The following is a 12,784-nucleotide window of genomic DNA, read 5'->3' on the forward strand; positions in this document are numbered from 1 at the left end:
CCAAAGCATGGGCAATCATATTATCCTTGTTGGGAAACATGCAAGTTTTTAAAAAATTTCTGAGAGATTTTCATACATAGATTTTGATTTATCACATAGAGACAAATTTTATGCAAAAATAAAATATAATGTATCATTCAATTAATAGATTGAATACTTACATCAAAGTTTTAGTAAACCTTAAATCTCTCCTCCAAAGTGAATGTTCTCACTTATTGTAGATCCCTTTCCTAACTGCCTTTTCCTTGGATCTCCATCTTTTTTGTAATGGTTTTACCTTTAGGAATCACCCATAAGCCTCCATAAATGACCTTGGAAAATTAGACTTGTGGGAGCCTCCATTGGATGAGAATACTAACCCTAATATTCTAGAGAGAGAAAATATATTCCTTTTTTCTTTCTTCCAAAAGTCACATCTAAAATATACATAGACCATGTATATATAGACAACATAAAGATAAGGAAAAGGAAACAATAAATCCTTCTCAATCTCTAATTAACATGTCTCAAATCTAATAAGATTCCAATATCAAGTTTGGCTATGAGTGAGAATCCTTTGGACTTATTATCCCGGTCCATGGACCCAATTCAATTAATTCATAAATTAATTTCTACTCCACTAAAAGAAATTAATTGAACTCCAATTAAATAATAAATAACCTATAAGTCAATGTTACACTTTGACCCCTCTATACATAATTAGTTATCGGATAAATAAAGCCATCAATCCGACTACTTAATTAATATATTTATTTTGACACATTTGATTATTTTCGATTTGATCACAATAAAATATTTGTTTGACAAAAATAATAATTTAAATAAATATATATATAATAAATCATTTTGTCTAAAAACACACGAAGGCCTTCGAATTTACTTTGTGATCAATCATAATCAATACAAAATAAATAAAAGTAGCAATGATGCAAATATTGAAAATATAACCCTTTAACTATTAATTACATAATTACCCAAAGTGCCGGTCTAAGGATTCCGAAGATTCCGCCGAACAAATCAAAGTAATTACTAATTTATAAAAGAGTCTATACTTCTCTCATGCTTAAGAGTCAAATGCCATAACAGTGATAGGAAGCAATTGCATACGACGGTTCTCGCAATATATCTCAACCTAACGCGGATCCAGTTCAAGTCTTAGTTAATAATGAGTCCATCCATAATTACCGATTATGAATTATTTATAATTACTATTTATATTCATGTATTGATCGCCATCATATACATATATAAATATCTCTTGTAATCAAGTGGACACTATCAATTCCATAATGAATCAAAACATAATACATTGAATTCACCAATTGTATAAAGCATAAATATTTCAAATATATTAGGAACATATGTCACTTTAATCCAATTAGAAATTCGCTATGCCAGGGTATATAAATCCTAACAGCTCACACTTACCCTCATAGCCAATTCTAATTGCATCTAACTCCAATGTTATCCAAGTGACGATCAAAACTATTGATCGATGACACCATTGTTAATAAATAACAAATTTGTGTTCCAATGCAATGTTCTAGGCACGAGTACATTTTCTTACCGGACAATATCATGTAGGACATGATATTTCCTTTCAGTGTACCTTGTTCCTCTATGGAACCTTGGGTCATTAGTTTGGATTACTTCTGCATTATTGTCACAATATAGCTCGATAGGCAGGCTAGTATGCTCCACAACCTCTAAATCAGTGAGATCAAACCAAAAGACTTTCTTTGCTGCCTTTAAGGCTGCAATGTACTCCACCTTCAGGTTTGAGTAAGCAGTTGAAATCTGCTTAACACTCTACCAACTGATTTCCCTTCTATTGAGTGAACATACACCAAGTCATGAACCTCATATTATCTATATCTGATTAGAAATCAGAATCAACATATCTGACTAGAACCATATCATCACATCCATAAATGAGTATGAGATCATTGGTTCTCCTAAGGTGCTTAATGATATTTTTCACAACAGACCAGATATCAAGTCTGGGATTAGACTGATATCTACTGACTATTCCTACAATGTAGCGGATGTCCTATTTGGTATAGACCATAGCATCTATGAGAATCCCACATGCCGAAGCATATTATTGCACTCTCATTTACTCATTCTCCTCTGTTAGTCTTAGAAAACCTACTAGAGAGAACAATCCATGTCAATAACATAAAAACTCATTATTTGAGTTTTGCATACCAAATCTGGTCAAAACTTTATCAATGTAGGATTATTAAGATAAGCCTATTTTCCTTTTAACCTGATCTTACAAAAAGCTTAATTCTAGGAATATAGCTTACATCTTGAAAATCCTTCATTTCAAAATAATTGAACAACTACGTCTTTACTGTTGACAAAACTCCCACATCATTATACATGAGTAGGATGTCACCAATATATAGAATTAGAAAAATAATGACATTACCTTGTACACACATGGTTCATTCACTAAAAAATCTTCTGGTATCATTTTGTAGATTAACTTGCCTTCCATAGGTATCACCCTACTAGAAAGTTCTACAAGATCTTAGATTTTATTAGAATACATGGATTCCAACTCTGATTTCATAGCAACTTGCCAAAACGATCTGTATCCATATCGGTTCACGCTTCCGTGTAACTTGCTGGGTCTAACTTAATAGGGATGTGCATAAATGTCTCACCTAAAAACATGATTCTATCAAATTGGATGATAATCCTCCCACTACATCAATGTACTGATGCAGGAATCTGTGTACTAAATGATGCCGATGTATCAATAGGGAATTCATATATAATTCTTAATCTCTATAATAAGTGTGTTCATATGTGGTATATCTGGTACTCATACCATCTTCTCAAACATTATGCTACTAGGTATATGATTCATAATATGATCCTCTTATAGATAAATAGTGAGTGTAAACAATCAACTTTTATCATTGAGATTATAAAATAATCCATCATAGTGCTTTTAGAGTAGTCATCAAATCAAGCATGCCTTTGATCTGCTTCCAACTTACTTGTCCATATCAAGCGCACATGTGCAAGACTACCTCATATGTGCATGTGATTCAAACTAAGATTTAGTAAAAAACACAGCTCAAAAGATATCCTTGAAACAGACTAAGATGGAATGCAGTTCATAATGCGCATTGATATTGTCAAGGCTAAACTCTAAAATGAAAGAGATAATGTAGCATAACTTATCATAGATCTAACCATGTTAAGCAGAATTTTGTTATTCCTATTTGACACATCAATTCATTGAGCGTCAATTGCAGAAAACATGTACACAACACCCTCATTAACCATATAGTCTTTGCACTATCCCGAGGAATACTCAAATCCACGATCAGATCGAAGTGTTTTGATAAGTTTACCTAATCTGTGCTCCACATCAGTCTTGACACTCTTGGAATATACCAAAAGTTTAAGACTTGTGTCACATCAGGTAAATTTATCCAAAATGTGAGTAATCTTGCTTGGATATTCATAAGACCACACGTGTCAGTATGTACTGACTCCAATTGTTCTTTATGGCTATTTCTTTTTGCTGATTAAAGCCCATAGAGTTATCTATCATTCAATACAAAATTCAAAAGTTGGTTTAGGCTCCCCTGCCTCACTAGGTAATAAACCTTCTTTGACCAATCTTTGAATCTCATTTTGACTGATTATAACCCAATAATAGACATGAAAAATACAATGAGTCAGGAATAACAAATTTTATCTTAACATTCAATCTAGAAGATGCAACATTAGTTTCTACATCCTGCAAATATTAAGAGCTTGTGGTTATAGTATATTAACCATATTTCAATGCACCAGAAGCAATCGCACATCTATTCAATTTTATAAAACCAATTTTACAAAATAACAACACAGTTTTTATAAACCAAAAGTAAAACAAGAATTAGATTGCGTCTAATATCTGTGTATAAAGATAATTTTCTAATACTAATATCCTATTACTCTCTAATTTCAGATGTAATACTCCCACTGACTTAGCTACAACTTTGGCATCAGGTCAATGACAAATATATATCTATATCATCGAGGCTTCTGGATTCCTGAAATCCTTGCAACGAATTGAAAACATATTTAGTGGCTCCAGAATCTATCCATCAGGAATTAATAGATACAACCACATAATATGGCTCAATGATTAAATATACATTTTCTTATGTCACGTCATTGCATAGACAGTTCGTCCTTTAGTGTCTTAATTAGCGGTAAAAGAAACAGTTTCATTCGCCCTCAACATACACTGCCTTATTCCCTTTAACCATTTGGATACCCATATTTTGTGCTAGCCTAGTCCTATTATCATCCTTCCTCTTTCTTTTGCCCTTCCACTTGGGCCTAGAAGAAGATGGTAAAGACTAGGTTAGATTGATAGGAACGCCCATACTTTTGATTATCCCTTCATCTGTTACCAATTCTATAAAAATATCAGCGAGTGTGAACTCAAACTAGTTCATTATTTAGTTCACTCTAAAAGAGTCGAACGAGTTTGGCAATAAGGCAATAATTATGTCAACTTCAAACTTACCACCCAAGTCAACCCTTTTGACCTCCAGTTCAATTTTTAAATAATAAATAATCATTTTCCAAAATCCAATATCATACTGGAGTTCCTTAGGCTATCTTGATGGTATTTTAATTTGACACAATACTTAGGCATATGCTCTATCTAATCTTACCAAAACATCTCATTTACATGATGCTTAAAACAAATAAAATAATACACATGATAGCTTTGGAGTGTATTCGAGATGAACTTTAGAATGTTGCACTGAGCCATATCATTTGTCTTATTTCACTTATAAAAAACATTAATGTCAAATTAGGTATCTTAAAGTAAAAGGATTAGATATAGGAGTAGTAAATATACATTTGTACCCTTACGTTGTGAATAAAATATCTAAGTTCCTTTTTTCAGTCCGTATAAATAAGGTCCAGTTACATTGAATATGTAAGCAAGCAGATAAAATGGATTAGACATAATTAATTTGAATATAAATGCATTCATACAATATGCAAGGTGAATTATTAATACTATCATGTATATTTAAAATTAAAATAAATATGTCAACCACATAGTATAGTAAATCTCAATAGAAAAAGAGTTTATTATCACTATTGGTGAACAATCCCTTTTAATTAATACGGGTCCTTCAACTTCGTAGCATAATAAATCACACAATCAATATATTAATAATTTATCATGATAGAGGAGTTCATTATTACTATTGTTGAGATTCATTTGCTATTAGGTGAGCACTTCCATTAAAATAGTATGTGGGTTCCTTAACCACTACATGAAAAATCGAATAACCAATACACCAATAACTTATTCAGTTGGCGAAGTTCATTATTGCTATTGACGGGTAAATCCCATCATTTCCATATCTCTTAAGAAAATGCTTTGTCTATCTATATAAAATGATTCCCAATTATGTTTAGCATTTCTAAAATTACCTAGTGTAGATCACTCCGTGGGGAGCTAACACTATTGATTTTAGATTGAGTGTATAATGTTATTAATGCTCCAACGAAAAATAAAACATTAAATATCTTGTCATTATAATCTAGACTCTTTAAATCATGCGTAGGGCCTTATTTTTAAAGATCTAATTACAATGAACATTTAATATTTTTATTTTCATGAGACAACCATTCTTGTAATATTAAGATTCTTCAAATCATGCGTGGGGCCTTATTTTTGAAGATCTAATTACAATGGTTATAATAACGAAGACCATGGGGTAATGTATAAAAATCCCCGCTCCCACTCAAATTTTTTAATCATTGGTTTTTCATTTATTCATATCCATGATATAATGCAAGCAAAACGCCTTGATTTTTATCCAATTAAATTTAGAAAATAACTAGACTTTTAAATGATTCACTAATATTTAATTTGAGGCACACTTTAAAAACTATTTACAAAAAAAAAAAAAAATCTGTTTCCCAATAAATGCCCTCAAATTAATTAGCAATCAAATCCAATTAATTTTCATAATTTAATTAATATAAATCAAGTCATTTGGATAAAAAAAAATCATGGATCCAATGCATGAACAAAAATAATTAGCAATTAATTATTCCATGCATCATATACATAAATAAATAACAGATAAAGCAAATTAAATGGCCAATGGAATCAGCTTTTAACACTTAAATACTATTCTTGTTGTACGGGCGTCTTCCAACAGTCTGCAAACACCTATAGGAAGCTGGTACGCGTTAAGAGAAGCAAAACGACGCTTGGAAAGCGCCTGGAGGACCCCACACGCGCTGGCACGCGCTTGGGGAAGCTACTGCGCATCCCCACGCACTGGGAATAACAATAGGCATGTGGAACGCACCTTCACGCGCTGCCACGCGTGTTGAATAGTCCAGCATTGTTGGCGCTGGATTTAATTCCCGCGGGTTGTACCTGTGCTGCGCTGCATAAGATCCCTACCTTGCTGATCTTGATATCCTATGGCTGCTGCATGCGGTTGCACCTAATCTTGGTGCACCGCGAACCACAGGAGCATCCTTCCTTCCTTTCGGCGACGCCTTTGCTGCCGGCGACGCTCCGGTTGCCGAAAAATCGCCGATAATTCCAGAAAAATAATAAAAATTCCCAAAAAATTAAATTAAGACCAAAAAATTTCCAGAAAAATTTTGAAATTTTTTGAAAAATTCCAAAAAATTCCTGAAACCTAATTTAACCCTTTTGGACCTTCTTGATGCTTCATAACTTCCTTTGATGAAGATTACATGGCTTTAATAAAATTTATAATTTGAAATACAACGGAAAAAAATTAAATTATATCATTGAACTTTCAAACGGCTAAATCAAAGCCTTAATTACATTCATCCAAAAATAAAATTACATTCAATATACCTATAAGCTTCATCCATGGCTCAGACACACATTATCATCAATTCACAATTATACATACATCATCATGTATTAATATATATCAACATATTAATTAATACATTGACATACATCAATAAATAAATATATACATATCAAAATTGGATCCATGAATGATGAATTTTGATAAAAACATGATCTCTAGTAATGAATCAAACCATGCTCTGATACCACTGTTGGGAAATATGCAAGTTTTTAAAAACTTTCTGAGGGATTTTCATATATAGATCTTGATTTATCACATAGAGACAAATTTTATGCAAAAATAAAATATGAGGTATCATTCAATTAATAGATTGAATACTTACATCAAGGTTTGAGTAAACCTTAGATCTATCTTCTAAAGTGAATGTTCTCACTTATTGTAAATCCCTTTCCTAGCTGCATTTTCCTTATATCTCCATCTTCACTTATTGGTAATGGTTTTGCCTTTAGGAATCACCCATAAGCCTCCATGAATGACCTTGGAAAACTAGGCTTGTGGGAGCCTCCATTAGATGAGAACACTAACCCTAATATTCTAGAGAGAGAAAATATATTCTTTTTTTCCTTCTTCCAAAAGTCACATCTAAAATATACATAGACCATGTATATATAGGCAACATAAAGATAAGGAAAAGGAAACAATAAATCCTTCTCAATCTCTAATTCACATGTCTCAAATCTAATAGGATTCCAATATCAAGTTTGGCTATGAGTGAGAATCCTTTGGACTTATTATTTTATTGGCTACAATGAATTAATAATTGGCCCGGTCCATGGACCCAATTCAATTAATTCATAAATTAATTTCTACTCCACTAAAAGAAATTAATTGAACTCCAATTAAATAATAAATAACCTCTAAGTCAATGTTGCATTTTGACCCCTCTATACATAATTAGTTATCGGATAAATAAAGCCATCAATCCGACTACTTAATTAATATATTTATTTTGACACCTTTGATTATTTCCGGCTTGATCACAATATAACATTTGTTTGACAAAAATAATAATTTAAATAAATAAATATATAATAAATCATTTTGTCTAAAAATACATGAAGGCCTTCAAATTTACTTTGTGATCAACCATAATCAATACAAAATAAATACAAATAGCAATGATGCAAATATTGAAAATATAACCCTCTAACTATTAATTATATAATTACCCAAAGTGTCGATCTAAGGATTCCGAAAATTCCGCCAAACAAATCAAAGTAATTACTAATTTATAAAAGAGTCTATACTTCTCTCATGCTTAAGAGTCAAATGCCATGACGGTGATAGGGAGCAATTGCATACGACGGCTTTCGCAATATATCTCAACTTAACACGGATCCAGTTCAAGTCTTAGTTAATAATGAGTCCATCCATAATTACCGACTATGAACTATTTATAATTACTATTTATATTCATGTATTGATCGCCATCACATACATATATAAATATCTCTTGTAATCAAGTGGACACTATCAATTCCATAATGAATCAAAACATAATACATTGAATTCACCAATTGTATAAAGCATAAATATTTCAAATATATTAGGAACATGTGTCACTTTAATCCAATTAGGAATTCGCTATGCCAGGGCATATAAATCCTAACAACCTTCCCTTCGCATATGAGTAATGGAGAACGTATGAAAAGATTTAAGCTTGTGTTGCACAACAGCCATTAAAGAAACTACTGCACCCTCCACAGAGCGAAGTCCTGTTAAAGCCTCCACCACCAATTGAGCATCCGACTCAAAATAGACCGCCTGAAAATTAAAGACTTTAGCCCTGTAAACAGCACGACGAAAAGCAAAAGTCTCAGCCTCAAATACAGACGAGGATGAACACGGCTTAAAGATCACAACTCGAATAACAGAGCCATCTGAATTTCTAAACACCGCCTTGCCACCCCCTAACAAAGAAGATTTGGAAAAACTAGCATCCACGTTACATTTAATCATGTTCCACAACGGAGGACTCCAACGGTTAGAGGATACAATAGAATTCAACGGAGAAAGCAGCAGTTTACATTTTTGTTGCACTTTTATAAATTCCTAAAAATGAGCTGCAACTAAATTAGCCACCAAAAAAGGATCCCACACTTCATCTGCAAAAACCAAGTGATTTCTAGCTTTCCAAATTAGTCAAATACAAAAGGAAGCCAACCCAATCATAACACATTTATTTGTCATTGAATGCAGAACATCGCTTAAAATTATATCCCACCATTCAACAAAAGAAGAAGGAGAATGTTGAGAAAAATCCCAGCGAAGGGGAGATAACTTCCATACTTAAACCGAGTGAGAACATCGAAAAAACAGATGACTAATATCCTCAACCTCCAGCCCACACCTCTGACACACCGGATCCTGCAAACAATCTCGGCGGACTAACGCATACCTTGTTGGAATAGCACCATAACAACATTTCCAAATAAAGTGTTTGATTTTAGAAGGTAAAGAAAAACTCCACAACTTACTCCATAACTGCCCCTACACCCGTGGTTTAACCGCCCCTGTCCTCCTCTGTGGATTCTGGGTAGCAAAAGACACGACTAACTGATAAGCAGATTTAACACTAAACCTGCTTGAACCATCAACGTCCCAAATTTGAATATCTTCCAACAGCCCATGACGTAAAGGAATCTTTAATATGCGATGAATTTCCATGGACGAAAATAATTGTCGCAACACATCCATACGCCACGCGTTACAATTACTGTCAATAAGCTCATCAACCCAAGAAAAACCCGACCCAGCCACCCGCGGCCCCAAAGGCAGTGATAGACCTGGGATCCATTGAAAACAATAATACCATTGTTTTCGGCTTTTAAAAATATAACACAAAACATATAAGAAAAAAAAAAAAGAAAAGTAGATCAATAGGTTATCAAAAAAATGGCAAAAGTAACTTTAGAAAAAAAAAAAAAAAAAAAAAAAAGAGCACAAGTTTGAAAAACGTATAAATTTTTTTGCATAAAACCCCATGAACTACTTTTGGGAGCATGTCAGACCTCCACCTTTTAAAAATGAAGTAAATACTCCCATTTAGGAATTTTATTTGAATTTAAACGAAAAAGAAAATAGAGAAAATGAAAAAAAGAAATTGTTCCTCGCATTTAGGAATTTTATTTGAATTTAAAACACAAAAATCATTAACCCTTCTTTTATAGTGAAATCCATTATTGTTTATTAATACACTCTAACATATTTATTTAACTTTTTTAATTATAAAAAAGTGGTACTTTTGACTTATATTATATATTTTTAATTTTATTTTCTCTTCTCATATGTTTTATATGTGCATGAATGTTAATTTATTTAATACTTAAATAGATTATTATTTATTAATTTAATAAAAATTATTGTTACACCACATTTTTTTAAAAAATAAAAACGATGACTTAAAATTTTAAAATAAGTCCCAATTTGTACTAGACAGTCTTAAAAAAAATTTAAAAAATGAAAAACCCCTGCTATACAAAAAGAACGTGCAAGAAACACCCATATTAAAAATTAAGTTTATATAACTCCTTGTATTATCAACCTTACTTAGCAAATTGTCCCTAATCATCAATTTTGACCAATCTTTTTATAAAAACCCCAAAATGACCTAAGTGATAATAGAAACTAAATAGCTTCATTGTTCAACCTTGAAAGTTTCAGCGACGACCCAACTAAAGAACAACTCTAAGCAATCAACGACCCAATTGAGAAAACAAACCCAAGAAGTTTGAAACTCCGGTGACGGTGAACCCACTTTGGTGACCATCTAGCAAGTTCACCTTGCAACTCCGGCAACAGCAATCTCTCAAGTAACAACAAGATTACGTTGCTTGCAACTTTGGCAACGACGAGCTCAAAACAGAAGCTTTCCGGCGAGCACAGACAACATCAAGCTTGGATCTGTGAAGAGCTCAGTGGGGGCATCCGCCCCTACTAAAAAAATTGATTATTGTATTTTACACCCCTAAATTTATACTTTTTGTATTTATACTTATAAAATTTTGAAATTGTCCCCACTGAAATTATGAAAAAACTCCTTTATATAAATTTGCCCCCTCATATGAATTCCTAGATCCGTCCTTAGACAGCAGCGCACCATTTTCAACAGAGCTCCAAGCTAGAACGAACCAAGTTCTGTGAATTCCAGTTAATTCCGTCATCCTCATTCTTTGACATGCAATGGAATGAAATGGAAAAATCAAGAAGCTTGCAATTGTATTGCTTGTTGACTGATTTTATGACCAAATGAATTTGCCAATTGATGAACAAATGGGATTCTTTTAATCTTATGTGGATATTTTTTTTCTCTCCTTAATTGACTGCAGATTCAATACCCATCAAGTATAGAATATATATATATATATATATATATATATATATATATATATATTCCTGGCAAACAACAAACAATAACCAAAAGCTTCCAAAATCACAGTAAGTCAAGCTACACGCGATGGAGGATATCCAACAGGGTGTGAGAAAGAACAATGTCCTCATGAATATGACTTCTAGAGAGTTTAGCAATCATATTTTCCACCTCGTTGCCATGTCTACGCACATGACTAAGCTGAAACAAGGGAACTCTATAAAGCCCATACTGAATATCATGAATAACAACTGTAACATCCGCAGGGCAAACATCAACATAAAAAACAGTCTTGCAAACAATCAAAGAGTCAGTTTCGAAGCAACAATAAGGAAACAAAAATTGACGAGCCCATATGATTGTTTTGCGAAGACAAACAGCTTCAGCCTTAGTAGCATTATGAGCTTTGAATGAACAAAAAACAACTGCATGAAGAATGAACCCATCGTCATCACGAAACACAGCCCTTCCACCACCCAGATAGGAAATAGAAGAGAAGAGGGATCAACATTACATTTGATCTCTCCAGCACGTGGGAGGGCCCAACTAGAGGATAAGGGAAAATGATTGCTTTTTCCCATGGCAATAACCGTTGAGGATGAGAGTCCAAACTTCGAAACTTCCAAGAATTCCCAATAAAGAGAGTAAGCTGAGTTCACAATCTGAAGATCATCCCAACATTTATTATTGAAAATGACAGAGTTTCAAGCTTTCCAAATTTGCCAACAAATATTGGCAACAAGACCAAGAGTTTTAAGCCCTTCCTCTTTAAGACCCCACAAAGAAATTAAGTCCCCCTACCAAACTTGAAAAGAATAAGGCTGATTGGAAGTAAAATCAAAATAAAACGGTGACAATTTCTAAACACTAACAAACTTGGGGCATGAGAAAAGAAGGTGAAGTAAAGTTTCATCTGCAAGACCACATCGATGACATATAGGGTCTTCACCAATGCTTCGGGAAACAAGGTTAGCATAAACGGAAAGAGCATTTTTACAGCATTTCCAAACAGAGAGCTTTATTTTCTCTTTAGCTTTGCAACGCCAAATTCCACGCCACACATATTTGGAAGATCCTAGTAAATGACCACCATCATTTGATGGAGTAGGCACAAAACTACCCATGCTCAAGGTTTTAACTGCAAGATAATACGTGGATTTAACCGAAAAACTTCCTTTCGAGTTCGGAGCCCAAAATTGTTTATCTTCCATATTGAAGAGACTAAAATGGCAGTTTTGAATATGATTAACAACCGAAGTGAGCAGCCATTTAACCACCTCAGGCATGTTACACTTGTTTGAATAAGGATCAATAAGCTCAGAAACCTTTTGGGGACAATTCGGGGATGATGGCTTTGGAAGCGTACCTGAAAAATTAGGGACCCATTTATGTGACCATATATCAATAGGCTGACCATTCCCAACGATTTAGTGGGTTCCTTCTTTTATTAGGCTCTACGTAGACCAAATGCGTCTCTATGCCCATGATGGATTGGACCTAAGGG

Source organism: Cornus florida, unplaced genomic scaffold (assembly GCF_030987335.1).
Source record: "Cornus florida cultivar Cherokee Brave unplaced genomic scaffold, ASM3098733v1 CherokeeBrave_3.0.0_Hap2_Chr05, whole genome shotgun sequence".
In the NCBI taxonomy this organism is placed as follows: Eukaryota; Viridiplantae; Streptophyta; class Magnoliopsida; order Cornales; family Cornaceae; genus Cornus; species Cornus florida.